The sequence below is a fragment of the Cervus canadensis genome, chromosome 12 (assembly GCF_019320065.1).
Source record: "Cervus canadensis isolate Bull #8, Minnesota chromosome 12, ASM1932006v1, whole genome shotgun sequence".
Taxonomy (NCBI): Eukaryota; Metazoa; Chordata; class Mammalia; order Artiodactyla; family Cervidae; genus Cervus; species Cervus canadensis.
This window is the reverse complement of record NC_057397.1, coordinates 16,835,093-16,862,927: the sequence shown is the minus strand read 5'-3', so window position 1 is coordinate 16,862,927 and position 27,835 is coordinate 16,835,093. Positions and strand designations below refer to the sequence as shown.

Here is a 27,835-nt window from a genome sequence, read left to right as displayed (position 1 = left end):
GCCTGCCAATGCAGGAGACATTAGAGATGTGTGCTCCATCCCTATTTCAAGAAGATCCCCTGGAGGAGGGCATGGCAATCCACTCCAGTATTCTTGTCTGGAGAATCCCACGGACAGAGGAGCCTGGTGGGCAGTTAGACATGACTGAAGTGACTTAGCATGCACAGTGATCAAGAGTCTGGTCACTCAAAATGTTGGTCCAAAAATTGACAAAGTGTGAGTTATCTCCTAGCATTGCTTCTGCCTTGAGTAAAATGATGTTTGGCCAGAAGCACTTTGCTTTCCTTTTTTGGATCTCTATGTTTTTATTTGTGCAGTGAGGTGGTGCTTCGGTGTGTAATGAACATTAATCGAACACCTATTGCATGCACTATGCCATGGAGGCCTTGGAGGTGACCCCAGAGGCAGATTTTGCTCTCAGGAAGCTAAGAGGTTTAAAGATCTTTTCAGCAATAAATCCTGAAAACATTAATCAGAAGGTGAAATTAATAACTTCCAACCCAGAGGTTATTTTGACGATTAACCATGTTAGTGGTATTATAACTAAAATTGCTTAATAAATGTTCAAAATATAAAGCTTTGATAACTGCTTACAAAGCAAAAGTAGTCTTACCACGTGATGAGATTTACCCAAATGGGTTAAAATTTTATGTCCACTCAAAAACTTGCACACAAATGCTTATAGCAGCTTTATTTAAAATTGCCAAACTTGGAAACAACAAAGATGTCCTTCAGTAGGTGAACTGATAATTAAACTACACTACAGCCAGACAATAGGAATTATTCAGTACTAAAAAGAAATGAGCTATCAAGCCACGAAAAGACATGAAGGAATCTTAAACACATATTACTAAGTGAAAGAAGTCAAACAAAAGAGGCTGCATGCTGTATAATTCTAACTACGTGATGTTCTGGATAAAGCAAAACTATGAAAAAGTAAAAGCTCAGCGGTAGTCATGGGTTTGGGAGGATGGGGAGAGAGATTAATAGGTGAAGTCCAGAGCATTTTTAGAGCAGTGAAAATTGCATATGCATTACAAATACAAAGAGTGATATGCAATACATATGCAATACAAAGAGTGAACCCTATATGTAAACCAGTCTTTAGTCCATCATAATATATCAATATTGGTAAGTAAATTACAACAAATGTGCCACACTAATACAAAATGTTAAAAATATGCAGAATTGCGGGGGACTAGCATCTGGTTCCATCACTTCATGGGAAATAGATGGGGAGACAGTGGAAGCAGTGTCAGACTTTATTTTGGGGGGCTCCAAAATCACTGCAGATGGTGACTGCAGCCATGAAATTAAAAGACACTTACTCCTTGGAAGGAAAGTTATGACCAACCTAGATAGTATATTAAAAAGCAGAGACATTGCTTTGCCAACAAAGGTCCGTCTAGTCAAGGCTACGGTTTTTCCAGTGGTCATGTATGGGTGTGAGAGTTGGACTATGAAGAAAGCTGAGCATTGAAAAATTGATGCTTTTGAACTGTGGTGTTGGAGAAGACTCTTGAGAGTCCCTTGGATTGCAAGGAAATCCTACCAGTCCATCCTAAAGGAGATCAATCCTGGGTGTTCATTGGAAGGACTGATGCTGGAGCTGAAACTCCAATAATTTGGCCACCTGATGCGAAGAGTTGACTCATTGGAAAAGACCCTGATGCTGGGAGGGATTGGGGGCAGGAGGAGAAGGGGACAAAAGAGGATGAGATGGCTGGATGGCATCACCAACTTGATGGACATGAGTTTGAGTAAACTCCGGGAGTTGGTGATGGACAGCGGGGCCTGGTGTGCTGTAATTCATGGGGTCGCAAAGAGTCAGACATGACTGAGCAACTGAACTGAACTGAATTGAGTAAATGGGAGCTCTCTGTAGCTTCTTGTAAACCTAAAACTTCTCTAACAGTCTATTTTTTAAAATACAGATATAGATAGATTTTGACAACATTTGTATCTTTTAATTCAGCGATTTTACTTCTGAGAATCTCTTGAAATGTAGGGCATAGCAGAAGGAAAATTTCATTCACAGAAAGGAAAATGGAAGCAATATATAGTTACCAATAACCACGTGGACAAAAGCAAATTAGAAAGTTGTAGCAGAAAAGATTGTGAAATAACATGAACAATGCTTGCAGAAAAAGGCAAATGGAAACAACAACAACAAATGGAATGCTCCTAAAGATAACCACTATGGAAAAACTTGGCGTAAAACACCACTGACGGCTTATAGTACATTGATAACGATAACTGCTACTGTGCTACCAAAGATCATGATGGTACAGTTAGCTTTTTTAGTCTTTGCCCAATTTCTTATGAGATTTTGATATTATTTTCTTTAAAAAAAAAAAAAAAGGTCTATGAATCTTCTAACTAGGAAAAGATAAGACAGAAACAGGTGGCAATGCTAGTCACATAATAACTATAGCACCATCTCCGCCTTCCTGCCATTTCCTAGGAGCTTACTGCCTCCGCAAGCCACTGTTCTTGGTACTCTGATACGCTGTAACTCATCTGGATAACTCACTGAAAGTCACAGAGCTGCATGGGCAAGTTGTGTACATGGAACCAAATCAATTACCATCTGAAGCTCAGGCTTAGTCAAAAGATACTATTGAGAACAAGAATCAGTAGTTACCCTAGGCATACAAAGATAGATGAGAAACAAATTCAGAGACCAAGAGAGGCGGTGAAGAATTTACTCATGCACCCAACTCAGCAAGCCTGTATTTACTGGGGATGTACTTATGAATAAAATGAAACCTCTGACTTTCAGAATTCCTAATCTAGTCTCCCCAGAATCCTATATTCTGGTGTGTAGAAAGACAGGTTATCTGAGCAAAAAAAAGGTTGCACTAGGAGGCATAAACTGGAACTCTTCTAGCAGCCCTGGGCATGTGGTCACCTTGAGTTTCCCCCACTGTCCAATGCATTGCAGATCCTGGAAGGCAGGAAGAAACCCCACAAACCACAAGATGATAACTGCCCCCCACCACACCCCCATGCAACTTCACTGAAGCTGAATTTGGTTTCTGGTTCTACTTCCCACCCTGGCCCCACACAACATCAAGCATTTCAGATCGAGGATATGTGAATCATATGTCAGACTGACTCATGTCCTCAAGTTTCCAGGTTGGGAACTTACAACACTATCGATAGGTTAAAGGAGGGTCAAATTAAGGAGAGACACTATAACTTGCTCTGCATTTCTCTGCAACGATGTAAAATAGATTCACTCCTATTTCATCCGAACACAGTGGCAGGGCATGGAGGCAGTTTGGGAAAACGGCGTGGTGGGCAGCTGTTGAAAAATTTGCAGTGTGCTATGGTAAATGGAAATGATTCATTATTCTTTTTTTTTTTAACTGGTTTAAGATATGTACCATATTAATGATGTTCTTTCCATTCATTGTGCTCTTCCTTTTATTTTGGTTCATGTGGAAGATGTTTATGGTAGGCTTTTGGAAGCTCGGTGACAAATTCAGAGCCTATAAAGTCCACGCTCTTCCATTTAAGAAAGGGAAAAGGGAAGGAAGGTAACGAGGGTTGAGCACCTGAGTGAAGTCTTCTCAGAGAAAACCCAAGAGGGCAGGAAGCAGAGGTGTACAGGTGAAGTCGCCGACCCCAGGGGCTCTCAGAAGAGCATCAGACTGGCCTCTCTCGCACAGAGACCTGCTCAATCAGGGAGCACTTAGCCCGAGGGGTGTTCATAAACAGAAGCTCACAGAAGGGGTGCAAAAGCATTCTGGGAACAGGAAAACCAACCCTCTCGAGAACTTGTGGGCTCAGCTCCCATTCAGCTTTCACACCCATTCACCTGACCTTTCACCTGCAGAAGCCCTGTTCTCTCCAGACCAACATGTAATGCCAACACAAGAGGCCAGACCTCTGGCCCCACATGAGAAACCTTACTGAGACCCCCAGGGAAGTATGCCCGAGGGTGATTCAGCCCCTGTGACCACTGTGGCATCTCCAAGTAGGGTAACACACACTATCAATCTAGCCTTGGGTTTCAGGGGGAAACTCTACCAATGAATCATGGCAGCTCAGAACCTTCTGGGGGCCCCCCTGGGAACCCACTGAAAGATGATGCGTCACCAGGAGCCAGGGCAGTTGCACGATTCTCATGTGAAGTGAGCCCACTGCATGAGTTTTGGTGGTCTCTTAGGATGTCTCATCAGTTCGCGAGATGACCTATCTGCAGGTGATAGGGCTCAGAAATGTCAGGTCAAACATTCTCAAGTCGGTGTGGTTTTCAACTTTTTGTCAAGTGGATACCTGGCTAACTTGGACTCATACTATCAACAGATGGAAACTCAGAGAAGGTGAGGGACTTGTCCAAGGACACACAGCTGTAACTTAGACAAACCTGGAGGTGGAATTCTGGGGTCCATAGTCCCCTTGCCCAACACCAACCTGGCTTGTTTAGAATGAAAAGACCACACAAAGCAAAGGAAACAAACATATACACTTTAATTGGATAATAAAGTAACAAGAAAGAAGAGTAAGACCCAAAGGCGATACATTCTTGGACAATCACAGACTGTTTGTGACATTTAAGGGCTCTGGAACAGATCTCTATTTTAAAATTTTATACTATCTTTAAATTAAAATATAATAAAATCTAGTTAATTAAAACGAGCATTTAAATATAGTTTTAAATATCCCCTTTCCCACTCTGACACAAAACAGCATGTAAGCTAATATATTCTTTATGTCCATCTGGTGGCACCACTATCTGGTGCCCTGTTATTCAGACTCTAAGAGCTGAAAGACACTCACTGAGCCCACTATACAGATGAGAAAAGTAAGGTACAGTGAGAGGAAATGACCTGCCCAAGGGAACTCAAGCAGCTCAGGGCAGAGGCGACACTGGCTCTAACATCACCTCCTATCCAGTCCTGTGGAATTCTGAGGGCCAAATGCACATCCCGAGCTTCTACGGACACAGACGTTCAGTTTCCTCTGGCAATCCTTAGCATCTCATGTGATTCTGTCCACAGGTCTGGCATAATCTCAGAGGCAGGTGGCTGATTCTCTTGAAATGTGTTGTAGCTACCAAGAGACAGGAGTGAACATGGTTAGTCTGTCAATGTGTATGGGAGAAGGGACTCTGAACAGCAATGAGCATGAAAGCAGATAATGAGCGTATTCTCTTGGTCCAAATAAAAGGTATTATATCCACACAAATGTAATAAAACTATGGAGCAAGTGCCAAGAATAAGGTAGTTGACATGGACAGCACTCTTTGATACATGGCTGAGTAGGAGAAAGCAAGCTGAAAAAAAAATCTGTTTATCAAAAACAGTACTCGTGTGTGTGTGTGTGTGTGTGCCTGTGTGTGTGTATGCGTGTGTAAATGCACTGGAAAGCTCTGCAAGGATGTGTTCCAAACTGATAACCTAAGCAGAGAGGAGGCAGAAACAAGAATTAGGGCTGTGATCAAGAAAAAACATTAGCCTTATCTGGACAGCCTTTTTGTCCCAAGCTAAAAAACATTCAGTTACTATTTATGTAATAAGTGATTGATTTGAAAAAAAAAAGAGAGAGAGAGAAATGGAAATAGAATAGTATTCATTCATCTACCATCTGTTCGGGCTTCCCCAGTGGCTCAGCAGTAAAGAATCTGCCTGCCAATGTAGAAGCTGCAGGAGACCTGGGTTCCATTCCTGGGTTGGGAAGATCCCCTGGAGGAGGGCATGGCAACCCACTCCAGTATTCTTGCCTGGAGAATGCCATGGACAGAGGAGCCTGGCAGTCTACAGTCCACAGGGTCAAAAAGAGTCGGACATGACTGAAGCGAATCAGCACGTCATCTGTTCACTCAATTCTCTGAACGGTAACCCTGTGCCAGGAACAGAACAAAATGAAAAACACAGCCCCTGCCCACGAGGCGCTTACACTGTAGCAGGTGAAGGGGGAGGTCTGCCTGCTTGGTGTACATATTCAGGGATGCTCTTTGTACTCTGGTGAAAGAAGGAAACAGAGCAGAGTGGGGAAATAAAGTGATTTCCATGTTTCAAGGCAGATCCAGCAGCTGAAGCAAAGTCCTCAAGTAAATTTTGCCAAGACCCGCCATCTTAGAGCTAAACAATCAGGACAACACATTGCAAATGGACAAAGTTTTGATAACGGTAAAGGAATCTCAGCTGTCTTTTTCACTTCTTGGCCACACCCCATGGGATGCAGGATCTGAGTGCCTAACCAGGGATGGAACCTTCATCCTCTGCACTGGAAGGCAGAGTCTTAATCATTGGGTCACTGGGGAAGTCCCTCAACTGAATTCACAAAGGAATATGACAGCACCAAGGACAGTTTGCAGTTACCGCCAAATTTAACCTTCACGGAGGAAGATGGCTCAGAAGCCTTTTAAAGGCACTGAGTCTTTGGCTGTCTTTATCAGTACATATGGTCTACTCTGCTCGACTAAAGCATCGCTTCGCTCTCCCATTCGCCAGAATTGCTGTTTTGATTTGAACCTCCAAAAATAACTCATGAGAAGCCTGCTGTGTGAGAGGAAGATGGTTGCACATAGCTCCAGGGAGGAAAGGAGAAAGCATTTGATCTGAATCACCTAAGAGCTGAAATTGAATGCAAACATCTCCTGTAGCAACTGCTATATAATTAGCCATCCTTATGGAATCCTTTCAAAACCAAGGCAGTTCAACAAGGAAGTTTAATTGGAAAGAAAACCAGACCAACTATTCTGTCAAAACCACATTAAATGAGGATAGTTCAGCAGTGACCATGGGCTTCCCAAGTGGTTCAGATGATAAAGAATACATCTGCCAATGCAGGAGACAGGGGTTCAATCCCTGGGTCGGGAAGATCCCCTGGAGAAGGAAATGGCAACCTACTCCAGTATTCTTGCCTGGAGAATCCCATGGACTGAGCTTGGTGGGCTACAGTCCATGGGGTCACAAAGAGTCAGACACGACTGAGCGACTAAGCACGCATGCACAGCAATGACCGTATGACCACTAAAGGCTATTAGGTGCTTTGGAAGAGAGGATGAAAGGGAAGGTGTGTTCTCCTATGTGAGTTAAATGTAATATTCTAGGTTCCTTTTTCCAGTTTCATATGTCTTCTAGTCACCAGGCAAAAGGATTCACTTCTCTCTGGGTCAGTGTTGCTGTGGGGACCACCCACCATGTGAAGTGTCTCCTAGTCTCCTGGAAAGAAGAAGCCAGAATCAAAATCTCGGAGATAAAGAAGGGGAGAGAAAAGAAACTGACAGTCACCATCCAAACCTGTTCATTAAGTACAGACTGTCCCATTCTAGGAGGACCACATTCATATCTATGGGCTCATGAGGGACTGCAGTGACTGGGAACGACCTTCACCCTCAAGTGTCTTTGTCACTTACTAGCTGTGTGACCTCTGCCAAGTTGTTTAACATCTCTGAGGAGCAGTTTTCTCATCTAAAAACTGAAAAAAAAAAAAAAAAGGATTATGCTCGTGCACCTCACTGGATGGTGAGGAAGACAGACTGCTGTCAACGTACATTTAACTGCTGATGGGTGATGGAGCCGGAATCCGTGAGTAGGTGACCTAGCGCTCCATAGACGGGGAGTGTGCAGTGTGGAGAAAGGTGGGAAGGAGCATCCGGTGTTTCCTTGCTACTTAGAATGGGTCAGCCGTGGTCCAGCAGCATCACTATTACCTGGGAGTTCATCACTGGTGCAGAATATCAGCTCCACTTGGCTTAAGTGCATAGCACCTGCATTTAACAAGGAATCCTGGAAGTTTATGCATGGCTCACATTCGAGAAACAATGCCCTCAGCCTCCTCTCAGGTGTGTGATTCTGCACTCAGTGACCTGAGTCAAGACAAAGTGCCCTTTCATGGGGAGGAGTGGATTCCCCAGAGGATCACCTGCAGTGGGAACCGTTTCCAGATCCTGTCCTGGATTGCCGTCCAGTCTTCCTGCTTCCTGTCTGCAGGGGGGAAATCGGGGCAGATCCCAGGCCCTCCTGAAACCAAGGCATTCTCCATCAGCCTGTCTGGGCCACTCCGGGGTCCAGAGCCGTGTCATCACAAATGTCCCCGTGTCATCACACACACCTGGAAATAGACCTTGAGCATGGAAAGGAAGATGAAAACAGTTGGTAATAAGCAAATGGGAGTGGAGGCCTTGAGAGGGCGGAATGAACCACAGATCATGGGGCCTCTGTTATAAGACACAGCCACATCCAGTCAGGAAGGAAGCCCTATACACGCTCAGATCGTGCCTGTATGTGCACAGACCATCTCCAGAATGACAGGCGAGAATCTTCTGGGAGTGACTGCCTCCCAGGAGGAAGACTTGTTATCTGGAGAAGTGGAACCTGCAGTGGACACTTTACTTTCACCGCATGTCTTTCTAGACCATCTGGATTTTCACTGGTGTGAATGTATTCCAAGAAAGGGATGGAGAGAGGGAGGGAAGGGAAGAGAGAAGGAAAAAAAGGAAAGGGAGGAGGGACATTCAATTTAAAAAAAAAAGAGATAACTGAGTCACTTGTTATACAGGGTTAAGTTTAAAAGTCCTCCCAGGAAAATTCAGGCCACTAAGCCATTTTTTTTTTTTTTTGCTTAAAGTCATATCACTTAGCCTGTGATCCTTCATTTAGGCTGAGCACTTGGTCCCAGCATACCGTATGTCTGAAAATGCTCAGAAATCTGGAGAAATTCAATCAGGGAACGTCCCATGTGGCAGAGCACTACCTTGTTTATTTGTCCCCAGGCTCACAGATACTAGAGACACCCTCCTCTCTAAAAATGCCAGAGGGTCCTGACTCTAGCCCACTTAGCTCAGTGAGGCAAGGTAAGATCTCTCCCAGAAGATGCATAAGTCCTGGTTTCCAGAGATTTCCAGGGACTCAAATGGAATCAGGGGATGCAGTGCTTATACTTTGTGTGAATGTGTAAGTGTGAACTGAGATAAGAAACAAAATGTAAGGTAACATGGAAAATCCTAGTTGCAGAATAAGCAGTACTGGCCGTGCTCAACTTATAAGGTGCTTCCTAAGTCCTTACTGGGAGGAACAATTGAAACCTGAAGCTAAAGATGAGGACTGAGGCCCCAGTGAGGTCAGTGGCAAGATCGGGAATTAAATGCTGTACCTTTGCCGTCCCCGGGCACACGCTTTCTTTCATGTCCCAGGGTCCCAGCCACCTTCAGAAAAGATCCACACATCTCCTGGTGCTGAACACGTGACACTATGTCTTTATGGTTGGTGGCTGGAAACTATTTCTTCATAAAAAGTATTACTGAGTCTTCAACTGAGCATTTATTCTACTGATAAGGACAGCAAGGATGGTGTTGTTCCCTTGAGGCACGTGGCTACTACTGATGATGTCTAGCTGATTGGATGAGAGGCTGGCTCTCGCATCACGAACTCTTGGGTTGCGTCCCTGTTACTTGCAGCTGTCGACGTTTGGTAAGTGGATCTCTTGAGCCTCTGGTTTCTTCATTTTTTAAAAATGGCAACAACAACAACTAGTATTTATCAAGTGTGAACTATATGTGTACTCTGAGCCAGCGTTATTCTACTCACTGAACACTCGTAACATACCATTATGGTTCTTGGCGTACACAGGAGAAAGCTGAGGCCCAGAAACGTTAAGTAATCTCCCCAAGTTCACACAGCTATTAAACGTCAGTCCTGGGATTCCATGGGCGGTCTGACGGGAGCCTGTGCTTCAACCATCACACACAAATGCTGTCACGAGGCTGTCAGATGTTATGAGATTATAAAAAATAACATGCTTACTGGGCTGCCTGGCACAGAGTAAGGGCTGAGTAGGTTACAGAAGTTAATGATTAGAAGTTAATTTCTTTGGTTAGGCAAAAACACAGGATTACTATAGCAGGCACGTGGTTGATGGCGGCAGGGGGTGGGGCGCTGCTGCCTGCTATGGTGCTATTCCCACCTGTCCCCAGCTGGCATTCTGCCTGGAAGTCTCAGCACAGGCAGGAACAGGGGCACTGTGCCCTTGAATCTCTGCACTGACCTCTCCCGTGGGGAGCTCACATGGAGATCTACGTAGGGGCAGCCTGGGGCGGGGGCCGGGGGGAACAGGTCTGAGGTTCACCTGGTGGGAAGAACCATCAGATTCCAGAACCAACAGTTCTAACCTCAAGGCAACAGACATGTGCTTCTGAGGTTCTCCACAAACGGTTCATCACACAGATTTGGGGGGATGGGGCGGGAAGATCTCTCATACGGAAGAGGCAGAGTGATCTCAAAACACTGCTACAATTAGAGCCCAGGCGTGGCAGCCTCTATGGGCAGCGGGTGACTGTCCGCTGCTCTCTCCATCCTCGGGCGGACACGCTCTGTTCTGTTCGGGTCCCGGGCAGGCAGCAACACCCACAGAAGGGGCCATCCTCTGTGGCCCATCCAGAAGGCTGGCTTCGGAGGACAAAGTGGCCCCAGCTGGCCAATAAGACACAAGGGGAAGTAGACTGGGGATTTCTGGGGAATTTTTTTCCCCTAACAGAAAACAGATAGTTGCTCCAAGAAGATCCCCCTCTTCCTGCCTGCCTGGTTCCTGCTCTGGATGCTGTCATGACCAGGTGCTGACTGCAGCAGAAAAGGGCGGCTCAGAGAAGCGAATCCGGTGCCCTGATGAGCCCGAGCTATCAAATGCCTCCTTTTTGACACACCTGACCACACCAGGTGCTGGGGGCAGGCGGGAGTGGGACTGGGGGCGGGGGGGACGTGGGGAAACAGAAACCTCTGTGCACCGGCAGTGGGAGCACAAACAGGTAGTCATTCTGGAAAACAATCTGGCGGTACTTATGAAATGAAGCTTGAGTGGCACAGTGACTCACCCCCACCCCTCCCAGCCCTGGATCCGTATCAGAGAGATTCTCCCACAGGCCACGCGGGGACAGAACTTGGCAGGGCCTCTCCCTGAAGTATGTCAGCGGGGATGAAGGAGTAAACAAGACACGGCCTGCAGTCAGGGGAGGTGGACACTGCCCCTCACACGAGCTCAGCACGCGCAGGCCAGCAGGATGGAGCTAAAAAAAGAAGACGGCTCTGAGTAAAAAGGAAAACAGAGGGAGATCTCTAACAGAATCCTGTTTCTCAAAATGAGAAACAGATACCTATCAGAACAGAACAGGAGGCACCACATGGGGCCTGTGGCAAACACACTACGGGGAGTGGGAGTCTGAGAATCTCCTAGTGAAGAGCTCCTCTCTTCCGTAACTTCCCCAATCCCAGGAAAGACACGATGCTGTGACTGTCACATCTCAGACTGCCGTTGCTGTCCTTAAGGTGGTCCCCTCTTCTCCATGGTGATCCCTCAGACCTCTGGGAAAGATCTGGTGGCCCAGAAATATCATGTGCCCCCCCCCAGCACCATTTTGTTTCCAGTTTTGCCCCTAAGTGCGTCTGGCTGTAAAAAATCCCGTCCTGCACATCACCGCCTTCTCTCCTTCTGGAACATGTCTTTGAAATACATTCCCCAAATTGGGAGACAAGGTTGAAGTGATGCTTTGATAACTCCTGGCAACTGGTTTTCCCCAAAGAACAATATAAGCTGCTGTAAGCCACGGAAGCGCATGCCAGGCTCCCCCAAAATTCTTAGAATAAATTTCAAATCCTGTTAGTCTAACTCTTGGTGACTTACTTTTGAACTGTGGTGTTGGAGAAGACTCTTGAGAGTCCCTTGGACTGTAAGGAGATCCAACCAGCCAATCCTAAAGGAAATCAGTCCTGAATGTTCATTGGAAGGACTGATGCTGAAGCTGAAACTCTAATACTTTGGCCACCTGATGTGAAGAACTGACCCATTTGAAAAGACCCTGATGCTGGGAAAGATTGAAGGCGGGAGGAGAAGGGGATGACAGAGGATGAGATGGTTGGATGGCATCACCGACTCAATGGACATGGGTTTGAGTAAGCTCCAGGAGTTGGTGATGGATAGGGAGGCCTGGTATTCTGCAGTCCATGGGGTCGCAAAGAGTCGGACACGACTGGGCAACTGAACTAACTGACTGACTGGTGACTTACAGGTGGTGGGTCACCACGGTCACACTGTTCTGGTGAGCCTTACTTTCCCTCCCAGCTTCACTGATGCTCTGTATTTCCTTTTATGAGATCTGTCTGCCTTAGGAGATCTGTCTCCACATAAAGGGACTACCCTCACTCGGGTGGGCTGAGGGTATGGTGTGAAAGTTGGGGCGGAGGAGCGGCAGCCTGAGGTCCCCCAGGAAAGAAGGAAAAACAGAGGGATACAAATGGAAACGTTTGCATGAAAAACTGCACTTTAAAGAGTCCTACATCTGGGATTTCCACGGTGGTCCAATGGCTGACACTTCACCCTCCAAGGCAGTGGAGGGGGTGTGCGTTTGATCCCTGGTCGGGGAGTTAAGATCCCACATGCATCCTGGCTAAAAAAACCCAAAAAAATTAAAAATTAAAAAGTAAGCAATACTGTGGCAAATTCAATAAAGATTTTAAAAACGGTCCACATTTTTAAAAACCTTAAAAAATAAAAGTCCTACATCACTGAGAATGTGCCTCCATCATAAAATGTCTGCACACACTGGAGGGATGGAGGGAACTTGCAGGAATGACCGTAGGAGCTGGAGTGCTGTGGATTCTGGCTCTGGGGTTCTGGGCATTCTTTAGAATTTTTTTAGCCTCCGTGGTGGCTCCTGCTCACCCCTGACTCCATCTCCCCAGCCAGCACGCAGGCTTCTCTGCAGACTGGGAAGTCCATGGAGCGCTCCTCTGCCCTCGGATCAGGCTAATTCCCACACTTCCTTCCTGGCCCAGCTTCATCATCAGTTCCCCTGGGAAGAATCCCCCTGCCTCTGAGAGCTGATTTGATGCCTGTTCCCACCCTGCCCAGACATCCTGTGCTTCTCTGGTCCCAGAGTCTATAACAGCGATGGCTTGAGCTGGACTGCTTTGAAAATGACCTTTCAGTTAAAAGCTTAGCATTTCAGGGAGTGGACAGAAACACATGGACTGTGCCAGCCACAGCAGGAGAGTCTGGTCTGGGAGAGGTGAGAGCGAGGACAGAGGGAGAGGTCCTTAGCTGGTCTTGCTCTGGCTTCCCCCCTTCTACTCCCGACCCCTGCACCACCAATCCAACCAATTCTTCAAGCACTTATTTCTCAGGTGCTTGTTATTGCCAAGACACTGGATGAGGAGCTGCAACACCAAGGCCATTCTTTGAGTGTTGAACGTAGGTAGGGAGTCAAAGCTCTGACATGAGGAATGTCAGATAACCATGGAGGAAGGGCGTGAGAGATAACAAGACGAGACAGAGGAAGATGGATGATGTGTGGGTACTGTATGGCCTGGGTGCAAGAAGGCAGGTCCCTGTGGGCTGCAAGGGGAAGTCCTCTGGGAACCCAGATGGGAAGGAGGGTCACAGGGCAGGGAGTGGGGGAGGGGCTGGATGGGGGAGGGGCGCTGCATATTAGGGGCCTGTGAGGAGCCCATGGAGGCTGGAACAGAAAGAAAAGGTCAGGGAGTCCTGGGAGGGTGTGTTGGGGCCAGAATTTTTGCAGACCTTGAAAGCCAGGCAGAGGAATCAGTGCTGGGAAGGAGCGGGTGAGGACCATGTATCACCATGTAGCTGATGAGAAAAGTTTCTGGGAAGACGGGTCTGGGGTAGCCCTCAGGGAGGACAAGGGAAAGAACCCAGTTATTTAGAGTAACTCCCGCAGAAGTCACAGCAGGGACTGAGACACAAGGGACCCGACCTTCCCTTCCCATCTGCCAGCACGGCTGCCGTCACCACCCGTCACAGCACACTGTCGCCGTGACCCCAGGTGGGATCGCAGAATTTTCTGCCAATTGAGGCTCCTGGCAGCCCCCTACTGATCCATCCAGGGCGACAGGAGCTGTGAGGCAGAGATCTGACCTGTCACCCCCTTCTCATTAGCTTCTTTTATTAGTTTTCTAAAGGAAAATGTCTTGCTGAAATGTTTGGCGTGTATATGGATCCACCACCTGGCTAACTGCCTGTCTCTCCAACTAGGATGGAAGCTCCACATCCGCCTTGTTCAGACTGCCAGGCACCGAGCAGCGTGCTCAGCAGGGTATCTGGGGAATGAATGGATGAAGGAATAAACGGAAGTCCCCTGAGGGCTGGGTCAGGTTTATACAGCTGCCCCCATTGCATAGGATACCCAGCACAGAGTCACTTATGCAGGTTCAGGGAAGTCTGCAGCTCTTCCTCATGCCTCAGCTTCAGGGAGTGATAAAGCCCTTCTTCCTCTGTGGGGATTATGCTGAAGACTGGCTTGCCATGTGCAATGTCTGTTGTTAGCAGCTACAGCCTTGAGACCCTCACTCCCTTCCTCTCCTCCCTCAGGGCTTGGGACTGGGCATCAGACTGGTCTGAGGACAAGAATGAAGGGAAGAGAGGCCACAGTGAGAGAGACAGGAGGAAGAGACCCCTGGGAGATGTCACAAGTTCATGCACACTTGTGCACACGCACGTGAGTTGTGAAGGCTGGCTCTGGTTTGGATAATTCAAGAAACTTGCTACGTGACCATGGCTGAGTCATTCTTCCTCTAGGCTTCAGTCTCCCTGGTGATAAAACCTGACCAGTGAACACAAACATTTCTAAGGGTCCTTCAAGAAAGAAAATGCTAGGAATAAGAAATCACCTAGGGTTACACTTCGGAGGGCGAGGTCAATGGGACTGGAGCTTTTTCATGGCTTTTGAGGGCCTAGCATACAGGATGCCAAATATATTAAACCTACCCAGATCCCCCTGAAAAAAAAACTCCTATGTAACTGCAAAAGCTGAGTGGAACTTGATAAGCTGCTATAAAGCTACATATAAACACATAATGTTATTTCCATTTTGCAGTTTTCATTTTCATATTTTGAGACTAGTCATTGTATCAACATATAAGTTTTCTAACGTGCTTGTGGGGCCCCAGAATACTGAGATGTCCCAGGCGCTCTGCTGGTAGAGCTTTACTAGTCAAAAGGACCTCTCTGGGGTGTTTGGTGAAAACGCCCGTTTCCGGGCATTACCTCCCTCTTCCCCCTACCAGCCACTGAACCAGAAACTAGGGTGGAGGAGCCTAGGAATCTGCATTTTTAGCAAGATTCTCAGGTGATCATTTGCAAACTAAAGTTTGAAAACCACTGCCATAAAAAGCAGCTGAGGAAAGAACCTAGGGTAGGCAATTCTTGAGGACGAAGCAGGGTTAAAAAGGGGACCGAAGAAAGAGAGGTGAAACAGAGATGACAGCGTAGAGGGTCCTGCTTTGCATGTGTACACACTGCTTCTGCCCACGTGCGTCCTGCGTGTAAACACTCTGCAAGACCCTGACTCACCCGGTGCCGAGCCCCTCCCCAACGGGGCTACTCACACTCACACGGCCTGGGTCTACATCCGCTTTCGTGATTTGCGGGAAGAGAACATTTCCAACATATGGAGTGCAAGGCTTGAAGACCGAAACCACCGCTACCAGGGCCTGGAACTGCAGAAGGATATATAAATAGTGCTGTCACCCAGATGTTTGCCGCAATCGGTGCTGCCTGTGATCGGTGACAGATACTAGCTCCAGCAGCGAGCAGTCTTAGCTCATCCATGGAGAGGGAGGTTTTGTTTAATGTCAAGCCATGCGCACCGGTTTTTACATATGTGCTTGCATGTGTGCATGAACATGTTGTTGTTGTTTAGTTGCTAAGTCATGTCTGACTCTTTTGTGACCCCGTGGACTATGCAGCCCGCCAGGCTCCTCTGTCCATGGGATTTTCCAGGCAAGAATACTAGAATGGGTTGCCATGTCCTTCTCCAGGGTCGATCTTTCTGACCCAAGGATCGAACCTGTGTATCCTGCATTGAACCACCAGGGAAGCCCATCCATGAACATATACACACCCCAAATGTTATTTGCAGGTGTCTGCCAAGTTTCTGCAGTAATTAGAGATGTAGCCCAGTTGTCAGAGGTCATCTGGATCATAATGCTGAATGATAGTTTCCAAGGTATCAGGAAGATGCTAGGCTATCAAGGGTTGGCAAAGGAGTGAACAGATAGGAAGGACCAAGTACCATGATGGCATTTTCCCATGTATGTTTCACATCAATTAACCGGGGAGAGTATTATCAGTTCCATTCTCGTGATGAGCAAAACCAAGACACAGAAAAGATCTGTGACTTAGCCACCATCCTGTAAGACTGAACTCTGACCTGGCTCACCCCAGAGTTCACGTTCAATGCTTTATGCAGTGCTGCCTTAAAATTCTTAAGTTGTAAACATGGTGGAGAGGGAAAAAGAGGATCTATTCCAGAGAGAGGAAACTGATCTCTCTAGTCAGTGAGAAAACTAAAAGTAATTCCATAACAATTTAATTCACAAACAATACGTGGTCACTGGGAAAAATAATTAACAGATAAGCAATTAAAAAAAAAGCAAAAAGCACGTAATCACATCTCTTCCCCCAAATAACAGTGGTGTTTGTTTATACTTCTAGTTTTTTCTTTCCATCAAATACATATTTTTTTCTAGCCTACAAATAAAATGATACGATTTTTGCAATTTTATCGGCAGTGTTATAATGCTGATTTTTTCCATGGGTAATTAGTGATGCCTATCCAATCCTAATCTTCTGTGCTTTTAAGTCAATCCATATTTCTTTGCAGATTCTAAGAGGGAGAGATAAAACCTTTCACTTCTCTGTTGTTTGCTTCCTGTTGTCTGTTCATCAGCCACGAATGCATTTAGGAAGGATTAAAGAGTGTTCTGTATAAATCCTTTGTTCCTCTGAATGATGCAGCCTTAGAAAACATACTAAAAAGAAACAAACAAAAACAACAACAAAACAAACCCAGCAGATTAGGTTGACTTCTTCTGCCCTGTGGATGGAAATGGAGCATAGGTTTTTGCAGCAACCAAGAAAATGATCCAAAAAACTAAAAGTATCTTAACGCCAAAGGGGAATTGCAGCTGTATTACCCAGAAGAGCTTGAGTCAGGCTCTCTTGCTGCCCCCTTCACCTACTGCAGGGAACAGCCCTCCAAATGCCACTCCCCCACTCACTTCCTGCCGTCCCCTAGTTGGGAGAGTGAAAAATAACCTCCCATCACCCACCCTGGCCGATGTTAACGAGGCTCCCTATTGAGACATAGTTAATCACATCAATTAGGAGTCCTTTACACTTGGCCTTGCCTGCCAGGCATAGACCCTCTGTCCAGGAAAAGGTGGGTAAGATAAGTCAGGTCATGAGATAATTTGTGTATTTTTTTCTTTTTCCCCCTCCACCTAGTTGGGTTCCCCCCTCCGACGCCATTTTTAGGGTTGTTTTTTTTTTTTTTTCCTTCAGTTTAGGGATAATTAACACTCAGTGAAATGTCCAGATCTAAAAGGAACAGTTTGATGAGTTCTGACAAATGCACATACCAAACACACTAAACCACCAAGACACAAAACATTTCCCTCACCCAGAAAACACCCTCTGCCCTGTTCCCAGAGGCAACTATGGCACTGATTTCTAGCACTACTGATTAACTTTGTGTGCTCCAAAAATTCATATGAAAGAAATCATACTTTGTTTAAAGATGAGCATGAATGATGAGCAAGAACAGGCAGGTCTAGTGGGAAAGAAAAACAGTTGTATACAGGTGCTTCAGAAAACAATCTGGCAGTTCCTCAAAAGGTTACCCAGACACCATATGACCCAGCAACTCCCCTCATAGGTGTACAAACTCAAGAAAGATGAACACCTACATCCACACCAAACCTTGTACATCTGAGCAGCATTATTCATAATAACTCCAAAATGGACAAACTCAGTGTCCATCAACTGACCAATGAACAAAATGTTTATATATATCCACACAATGGAACACTGTCTGGGCATCACAAGGAATTACGTACAGATACAAGAGATGAGACGACGTGGATGAACCTTGAGACCATCATGCCAAGTGAAAGAACCGGTCACAAAAGACCCCATACTAAGCTACACACCGTATCTCATTTAAACCTCACCATCTTTGTGCGAGGTGGGTCACGTGGTAACTCAGCTGAGACTGAAGATTTTGCTGAGCAAAACAGCAGGGTCACAGTAAAACCAGGTCTTTCTGGCTCGAGCCCTTGCTTCTGACCATAATAAAACATCGTGCCGGCTGCCAGGACACAACAGGGAACCAGATCCACGCAGGCTCAGCTCCAAACGCCACAAATCATGATTTCATTGATTGGAGACGTGTGCTGCAGAAACCACTGGCTGGAGGGAGGAAGAGCATGGTGCAGTCCACGGGGAGGGCAGGCCTCTGAGAAAGGGGCACGTGGGCTGGGCCAGGTGAATGGTGCTGTGCCAAATGCCGAGAGAAGGTCCTGCTGTGGACGGCTCAGCATACGGCGGCATCACGCATGGGGGCCGAAGGATAAATGCCCAAACTTCCTGAAGGAGAACGTGGCGAGTTAAACAACCTCAAGAGTCCTTGTTTCAGATTTTCTATCTTATGGGAATAAATCTTAATAAAATAGGAAAATGTAGTTGCAAAGATTTAACAACGAGAATATTCAGTGAAGCACCGTTTGTGTGTGCGTGCTAAGTCATATCAGTCACGTCCGACTCTGCGACGCTATGGATTGTAGCCGGCCAGACTCTTCTGTCCATGAGATTCTCCAGTCAAAAATATCGGAGTGGGTTGCCATGCTCTCCTCCAGGGGATCTTCCCAACCCAGGGGTCGAACTCACGTCTGCTGTGGTTCCCGCATTGCAGGTGAATTCTTTACCGCTGAGCCTCCGGGGAAGCCCAAAGCACTGTTCACAGCAGGGCAAAAGTTGAATTCGTGTGTCTGTCCCAGATGCTTAAGAAACACTGGAGGGGCTTTGCCACTTATGTCTGAATAACACGTGAAGCTGGGTGTCCCAAGAGTCAGTGATGAAGTGGAAGTGCACGTGTGGGAAGATATTTATCATGTATTTAGTAAAACAGCTATTTATGAGCTGATGTGTAGACTGCCGTACTATTACAAGTTTCTGTGTATATATATATAGACATACATATATACATGTATATATATATACACACACACACACACATATGCATGTGTTTTAATTCATTTAATTAGTCACCTTTGAGTGACAACAAGTATTCTTAGCTTCTCCCCTATGTTTGTCTGGGTTTGTGGATTTTTCTGGAGAAGATATTTTGTGCTTTGTAATAAGAAATGAAGGACAGCTGGTGCCAGACAGGAGTGCAATTCTCCCAAAGTGGTTTGATTGGTAAGAATCACTCTTCATTTATCTGGTGCATCCTCAGGAAGAGTCCACCATGAGCCTGGGTTATGCACTGGGAGATGGAGGGAGATGAGGCAGACAGAGCTCCTGTTTCATGAGGAAGCTAGTTAGGTAAACACATCAGTGCAGTCTATGATATTTGCAGAGAGGCCTCCAGCTTATGAAAACGGGAATGATCTTTTCCCATACTTTGAATGCAGACTCAATTACACCTCACAAACTCAGCCCTAAAGATCTAGTAAACTGAAAAAGTCCCAATAGCTGTGATAAGACTAGCATTTTGACTTTAAACTACCCTGATGTCTCTACCATGTGGGCCTCTGTTTTCCTCATCTGCAAAGTGGGTGACCTCTCCAGGTGGCCACAAAGATCAGCTAAGGGCTCCACAATAACACAGCCCTGTACACAGGCTGGACGGGGCTTAATGCCAAGATCTGAACCTCTCCCTACAAGGACTGACAACCTAGAATTTAAATCGTGATGGATGCCAATGTGTGGGGAAGAAAACAAGTTTACGACTGAAAGACTGAACAGAGCAAGGCAGTGAGCAGCCTGATTCCAAGTCAGCGGCCCCAGCCAGCTCACGCCTAATGTGCCTTCCAACTCGGGCAGCGCCTGACTTTTGGAATGTGTTTGGAATCCCAAGGACAGTCTGTGCATGTTAAATTAGGAGAAAAAAAAAATTATCTGCGAGGTTTTGTTCACATGTTAAAGGGAAGTATTTAGGACCTATTGCCTTGAAAATAAATCTTCTGTAACTCACCTCTGGGATAGTGAAAAAAAGGCCTTTCCAGTTAGGTGAACAGGGTTTTGAACGTGGGCTCTGTGCCCTTTTGTAGATTATTTATCTTCTAGCTTCAGGATAATACTATCTTTCCCGCAGGGTAATTATTTAGAGCAATGCATTTAGATAGCATAGATGCTCAATAAATAGCAGTTGTTTTTTAATTTGGGGGGAGACTCAGAAAGCAAGGGGGTCTCATCACCCAGAAGGAAATCAGCTCATCATGAAAGGGAAGGAGGCCCGGGGTGGTCTGGCCACCCAGAGCTAAGGCTGACCTCAGCTCAGCCTGGGAAAGGTGAGGCCAGGATAGCGTGTCTCTGTCAGTGATGTGGGAAAGCTAAATTAGACTGCAAATCCAAATTTGAGGCTGGCCCTGTGCTCTGCGTCCCTCTGAGAGCCTTGTTGTGCATGAGCAGAATGCACTAGGTGTTTCTCAGGGGAGGGGAAGGGACACGTCTTCACTGGAGAGTGAAGATGGCTACATCAGAGGTGGCACGGGGCAGCTGGGAGTCCAGCCAGGAGCAGAGTGCATATGGTGGGGTTCCATCAAAGTCACCAAGTGCTACTGGTTAAATATTCCCAGTCTGGGTCTACTTCCTGGTCTCCAAGGCCTGGGCTGGAGTCTGTGAATAATCTGTATTTTACCAGGCCCCATGGATACTTCTGACACTTTCCAAGGGCAGGCTTGGGAATCGCTCCCACAGTAGAGAAGAGCCAGGTGTTGGCCTCAAAAGGCCTTGGTTCAAGACCCAGCTGGGCACCAGCTTTCAGGACCAGTTTTAAAATTCTGGGACTGGACCCAGGGCAAGGCAGGCTGGGACGTCTCTGCAGGCTACAAACATAAACAGGGAAATAGTCATATTAACTCTGCACTGTTATATGTATATGTGTGTGTATGTATATATGTATATTTATATATATATGTATATGTGCATATATGGTTTCATATATATACATACACACATAACCATATATACACACATACCTACACACAATATGTTTTCATATATACATATACATGTATACATGCATAAAACCACATTATCTGTGTACATATACATGTATATGAGTTTCCCAGGTGGCACTGGTGGAAAGAACCTTCCTGCCAACGCAGGAGACATGAGAGATGTGACTTCAATCCCTAGGTCGGGAAGATCCACTGGAGGAGGGCATGACAACCCACTCCAGTACTCTTGCCTGGAGAATCCCATGGAGAGAGGAGCTTGGTGGGCTACAGTCCATGGGGTCACAAACAGCTGGACAGGCCTGAAGCAACTTAGCACAGTACATGCATGTATACATGCATAAAAGCACATATGTGTCTTCACATATGTGTATGTATATACATAAAGTCATGTGTGTATACACACACTCACACTTACATGTGCAAGTGGATACACACATGTGTATACATACATGCATGCATACACAGGTACAGGCACACACACATTATGTGTTTGTGTTTGAGGATTAGTATTTCAGTTGATCCTCAAACATCTCTACTCGAGCACTAATAGCCCGTTTTCCTGATGAAGAGTCTGAGGCATGGAGAGAATATGAAACCTGCCTAAGATTACAGGACCAGTCAGTGGTAGAGGCAGGACTTGAAACAAAGCAGACTGACTCCAGAGCTCCCGTGTGCCCTCAGTGCAGCAGGACAGAAAACTAAGAGGCTAAGCAGAGGGGAGACTGAAACAGGCAGCCTGCTCCCAGGTGGAGACTGTGACCACTGACGTCTGCCCCGAATTCCTCTCATTTCTGTACTTGTGTGTTGCTTCTCCATTGAGAGCTGGAGTCAATGTCTCCTGCCTGTGTACACACACACACACACACACACACACACACACCAAAGCCTAGCCAAGCTGACACAGAAAGGAACGCTCAAATTGCATCTTTCCCACTCCGTATCAGTTCGTCCTGCAAACACGAACCCAACTTTCCTAGCCCACAGTCATGATTTATCATCATGAATCTCACAGTCAGCAGAAAGAATGACACTAGCAGTTAGAGCCCATCAAATTAAACCATGGGGTGCCTAAAGCAAGAAGGTACCAGCCCCACCAAAGCCACTGGCTGGCAAATAAGACTAGAGTATAAGGTCAGCAGGCATGGCTGAAATGGACCATCTGCTTCACTCAACAAGTAACAGGAACAAAGATGGCAGCATGAACGTCCACTCACAAGGAGGGAGGAAACCATGGTTGGTTCCAGGGCCTGGCTTTGCTCGCTACTGACTGTGTGATCTCAGGCCACTCTTCACCTCTCTAGCCTCATTTCCCCAGGTAAGCTTGGTGATGTCCAAAGAACTATCAAGCTCTTCTCATGATTCTCTTTAGCTTCATCTTAAGCACTGGTCATTGCCATAGCATTTACTTTCGACTTGGGGGGAGACCCTAAAGCTGGGAAAGATTGAGGGCAGGAGGAGAAGGAGACAACAGAGGATGAGATGGTTGGATGGCATCACTGACTTGATGGACATGGGTTTGGGTAGACTCCGGGAGTTGGTGATGGACAGGGAGGCCTGGCGTGCTGCGGTTCATGGGGGTCACAAAGAGTCGGACACGACTGAGCAACTGAACTGAACTGAACTGAACTGGGGGTAGAAATCCAGCAAACTCCACTCTACCACTGTAAACAAACGAGGGGACAGAGGGTGTCGCTGACCTTATAGTAACACAGAAAGTCACTGATGAAACCTCCAAACCCCAGGAATTCCCAAACCCAGGCTCTTTCCCTCCTACTTGTTAATACCGCTCTGCTCCCATGCTGGATTCTAACTCACCTTTGCAGGAATTCACACCCTCCCACATTACTGGGCATGTCTTACAGTCACTCAGCAGTTCCTCAGTTAACGCAGAACTGGTGAGAAGTTATCAATGTCACTGGAATTTGTTTCCCTGCCCCCACCAAAGGCAGCTGCTTCCTTCACATCGGTATCAATCGGGCCAGGAAGTTTCTTTTTCCCTGCAATCTATTGTATGCAGCAAGATCAGAGGGATCTGTCAAATGAAGGATGGAACAAGCCGGTCACATGGAGATACCGGCTGGCCCCTCTGGATTGGCCCATCCCAGCCCTGTTGGCCGGTTGGTCAGTCCCCTGTGCTAGGGGGTTCCTCTGTCTGATAGTAAGAACAAAAGGAGAGTCATTACGATAATTAATCAGAAGCACTGTCATCATGCTAAAGAACTTTTGGTCTGTTCCAAAGCCAGCTAGGAAACTGACCTCACCCCCTTCCTATAAACTCATGGCCTCCAGTCCATCCAAGACTGAGGGATGAAATGCGTCTCCTGGAGGCAATGTGTCCAGGAAAACAAAGATTTTCTGAGGATCTGTGTAGACATCAGATGGGATGTCTACTCATCTCACAGCTGAGAAAGCTAAGGCTGATCAATACCAATGTGTATACAAGTATACAGTGTGTGCAAGACTCTATTCTCTATTCTCAGATGTGCTCTGATAGGCAGAATAGCAGTCCTCCAAAGATGCCCATGCCCGAATCCCTGAAATTTGTGACTATATTGGGTCACATGGCAAAGGGGAATTCAGGATGCAGAGGGAAATGAATGGCTAAAGTGCTCACCTTAAGACAGTGAGATCATCCTGGATTGTTTCTGTGGGCCCAATATAATTGGCAGTGTCCTTAAAAATGGAAGAGAGAGGCAGAAGGGAAAGATGAGAGAAAGGAAGAAAGGCATGGAAAGAGGACATGAAGCTGGCTTCATAGATGGATGAAGGGGCCACAAGCCTAGGGATGCAGGCAACCTTTAGAAACTGGAGGAGCCCACAAGAGGAACCAGCACTGTGTTCCCTGATTTTAGCGAGACCCGCCTTGGATTCTAACCTATAGAGCTGTCAGATAATTAAATGTGTTGCTTTAAGCCACTAAATTAAAAGGCAGACACATCACTTTCTCCACAAAGGGCTGTAGAGTCAAAACTGTGGTTTTCCAAAAGTCATGTACGGATATGAGAGTTGGACCATAAAGAAGGCTGAACATCAAAGAATTGATGCTTTTGAACTGTGGTGCTGGAGAAGACTCCTGAGAGTCCCTTGGACTACAAGGAGAGCAAACCAGTCAATCCTAAAGGAAATCAACCCTGAATATTCATTGGAAGGATTGGTGCTGAAGCTGAAGCTCCAATACTTTGGCCACCTGATACAAAAAACTAACTTATTGGAAAAGATATTGATGCTGGGAAAGATTGAGGGCAGGAGGAGAAGAGGGCAAAAGGATGAAATGGTTGGATGGTATCATAGACTCAATGGATATGAATTTGAGCAAACTCCACAAAATAGTGAAGGACAGGGAAGCTTGGCATACTGCAGTCCATGGGGTCGCAAAGAGTAGGACACAACTGAGTGACTGAACACCACCACCATACCATAAACCATATACCAACCGAACTACATTCAATGAGAGAACAGATGACTCTCTTCCATTCCCTTGGTGCCAACTTCTCAATCACTAAATCACTGATTCCCATGGCCAAGCCAAAACCATAACCACCAGTCAATGCCCTAAAGGAGTCCACATCATGCCAGGAAGTCAGACATGGGTAGAAAGAGAAGAGGTCTGTTCCTGTTCTCCAGACAAGAGGAGGTCAGAGACCTTCCAACAGAGGAAGATGACTCCCAGGTGGAAGAGCCCAGAGTGAAGGCTAAAGATGGGATGGAACTTGAGCTCAGGTGTATCAGGATAGAGTAGGACAGGCCGTTAGAGAGCAGGACAGGCCATTAGAGAGTGGGGAGTCCCCACTTACTGAGGACCTGCCATGAGCCAGACCCCAGCAGACACCTTCAGACAGGTTCTTCTCACGAGAGCCCTGGCACAGGAATGAGATGCCCATGTCATAGCTGAGGACGCTGAGGCTCAGGGTGGTGAAGTGACTTGCTCACAGCCCCAGAGCCAGCCTCTGGTAAAGCTAGGGTTGAACCCAGCCCTCTCGCTGGCCAGATCCCACGAACCCCTCAGGCTTCCAAAGAAGAAAGGCCACAAACAAGTCATAAAAGTCAAAGAAAGGCATTGGCAAGTTCGAAAGACAAGGATGAGGCCTTGCTTATTGTGACTGACGCCCCACACAAGGGTGACCGTGATCAAAGCACAGGGGTGGAGTGACAATCAGTTGGGCCTTAAATATCACGCTGAGAGGTCAGGCTATTTTTACAAGTGGAGAGGGACAGGGTCGGAACTGTGCTTTCAGAATTTGGACTTGGCCATGGGGAGGAGCATGGAAAACAGCACAGATGACATGAGACCCGGGGCAGGAGGCGGGGCGGGGGTGCGAGGCGACGGAAGGAAATAGGAAGCAAGCAGAGGCAGGACTGCTGGCTGGAGAGGGGGCCAGGGAGAGGGAGAAACCACTTCTCCTTCCCTTTCTGATGAGGATAAGATTATGCCTTGAGAACAGGGCTTCCCAAAAAAACAGGAGAGGAAGAACCCTGGGCACATGTCCCCTACATAGGCTGCAGTACTCAAATCATGTGGTCGCCCGGACTGCCTGCATCCACGCAGGAGCTCCGTCCATTGGGCGCTCTGGCCTCAGGCCCTGGGTGACCCTGCGGTGCCCCTGCCCCTGGTACCTCAGAGCCAAACCCAGGCACAGAGATCAACGGAACCCAAAGGCAAGTGATGAAAGAGGGCAAGAAAATGATGAAGAGACCGAGGCGCAGCGAAGTAAACAACTCGCCCAATATACAGCAAATGCGTCCCAGAGTCAGGATGCTAACGCAGGCCCTTCTGTGCAGACCCTGCCTGTACTACTCAGGGACCCAGCAGGGGAGAAGCGAAGGAACAAACACTCTGATCTCGCTCCCTTCCTACCGTCGGGCCTGCCAGTTTCTCTGCAACAGAAGCCCGAGGGCACAGGAGCCCCATGCAGCACCCCACCTATTGCATCCACACAGGTCAGCCTTCAGGTGGGGACACGGAGGTTACCCAGGACCTCATCACTCCCACAGCCAAGATCCACAGCAGGAGGCCACCTGCCTCTCTGTACAAGGGCAGGATGGCACATATGCCTCCACCCCAAGCTGGTCCAGCAGCAGCATGCCTCTCCTTCCTTCCTTCCTCATTCCCACTCCGGGCCCTGCCCTGCTCCTATCACATGCAGAAATCTCATGTGGCCTTCTTTAGTCAAGGCAGGCCATTGGGAGTGGCTGTCTCGAGAGAACAGGGGCAGCTGATGCCACTTCCGGCCAAGCTGCCCACCTCCCGGGCCCTTGCCCGCCCCGGGACCCTCCCTGCCAGCCCTGCACACGAAGGCCTGGCTGCCAGTAAAAAGAAAGGGCTCCTATCTCTGATTCAACAGGGCTCCTGATAAGAAATGTCATCCCTTGCTGTGTAATATTACCCGGCCGGATAAGAATCTCTATCAAGCTCAAACACATGGCTGGCCACAGAACACAGAGCCCTCTGGAGCAGGATCATTTATTTGCTTAAGCTGAAAGCCCTGGGCAGCCGAGAGGAGCGCAGTGAATAAGAGACTAAGAGCCAAATTAGAATCCATCTGACTGGGGGAGTAGGGATTCTTTTCCTCCGGAAGGATGAGGCCCCAGAGGACACCAGCAGGCCCGCCTCACTTCTCTCCTGACTCAGTAGGCGCCTTCACCTTCTTCTTTCCTCAAAGGGCACTTTCACTTATGTGATCGCATTTAATCCTCATGACAACCCCAAGGGAAGAGTTTTCAGCCTCCACTTACAGGTCAGGAAATTGAGATTCAGCAAGGTTAAGCAAAATGGCCAAGGTCACACAGGCAGCCATGCCAGCTCACGGAATCAGACCCATCCAGTCTGACTCACCAACCTGCTGTCAGATCAGCTGCTGGGTCACTCGGCTGTTACAGCTAAATTAATCAATTAAGTCACATCAGCCCGATGGACAGAGTCAGCTACACAGTATCCTCTGGAAGGTCCATTTCAAGCTGCTCTCCCATCTCCTTCGAGTCTCTGTAACCTGGGGAATAAAGAAGCCTGGCAGAGCATCGAAACTCGAGGCAGGGAAAGGGAGGCCAGGGATGGTACCCAGGAGAGGGAGGAGGGACACCCAGCGCTTCCACTTCTGCCGGTGTATTTGAGGAGTAGGAGACAGAGAGCATTGTGGAAAGAAAACTTCCCCTGCATTCATCATTCAGGTGTTCACAGATACTAAGGGAAAGGCTACTGTATGCTGGGATCTGGGCTTGGTCCAGGCAATAATTATCATTGCAAATGAACAGATCCTGCCCTCAAGGAGGGGTCTGTCTTCTGGGACTCACAGATCAGCAGAGTTGGGAACCACAGATTGTAAATGCAGACGCAGGAAGTCTAGGCAGCTGATTTGGGAGTGGTGGATGTGGACCATCGGAGCCATCAGCACAGTCTGCACGCTGTGCCATGTCCTCCTTTTTCCATTTTTTTAAGTCAACTTTGTTAACTGGATGTGAGGGGAGTCTGGGGGAGAGAGAACGGTTGCATATCTATGTGTGACTAAGTCTGCTTTGCTGTGCATCTGAAACTAACAGAACATTGTTAATTGGCTATACTCCAATATAAAAACAAAACAGTAAAAAACAAAATAAAAAATAAATTTAAAAAATCCACATGGTTAAGGCCAACAGCAGTTAGTACAACCTCAAGACTGTTCCATTTCACTACATAAAGCCACCCTTCCTTTTAAGAGCTGTATGAAAGCGACAGTGAAGTCGCTCAGTCCCGTTGGACTCTGGGCCAGGCTCCTCCATCCATGGGATTTCCCAGGCAAGAAGACTGGAGCAGTATTCCATTCTATGGAGGCACTGTGATTCAGTCAAGCAATACCCAACTAAGGAACAGGTAA

General features: G+C 47.1%; 1 long non-coding RNA gene across 1 annotated transcript in view; it reads right to left on the bottom strand.

The window, feature by feature from the left end:
• Positions 1-5,684: 5,684 nt before the first annotated feature.
• The window catches only part of LOC122451512, a 149,338-nt gene continuing 127,187 nt past the window's right edge, over positions 5,685-27,835 (bottom strand). The window contains exons 4-6 of the long non-coding RNA XR_006272422.1: positions 15,351-15,461; positions 7,511-8,082; positions 5,685-7,434 (exon numbers count right to left, since the gene is read on the bottom strand). This is a non-coding gene — a long non-coding RNA (uncharacterized LOC122451512). The remainder of the gene's footprint in view (positions 7,435-7,510; positions 8,083-15,350; positions 15,462-27,835) is intronic.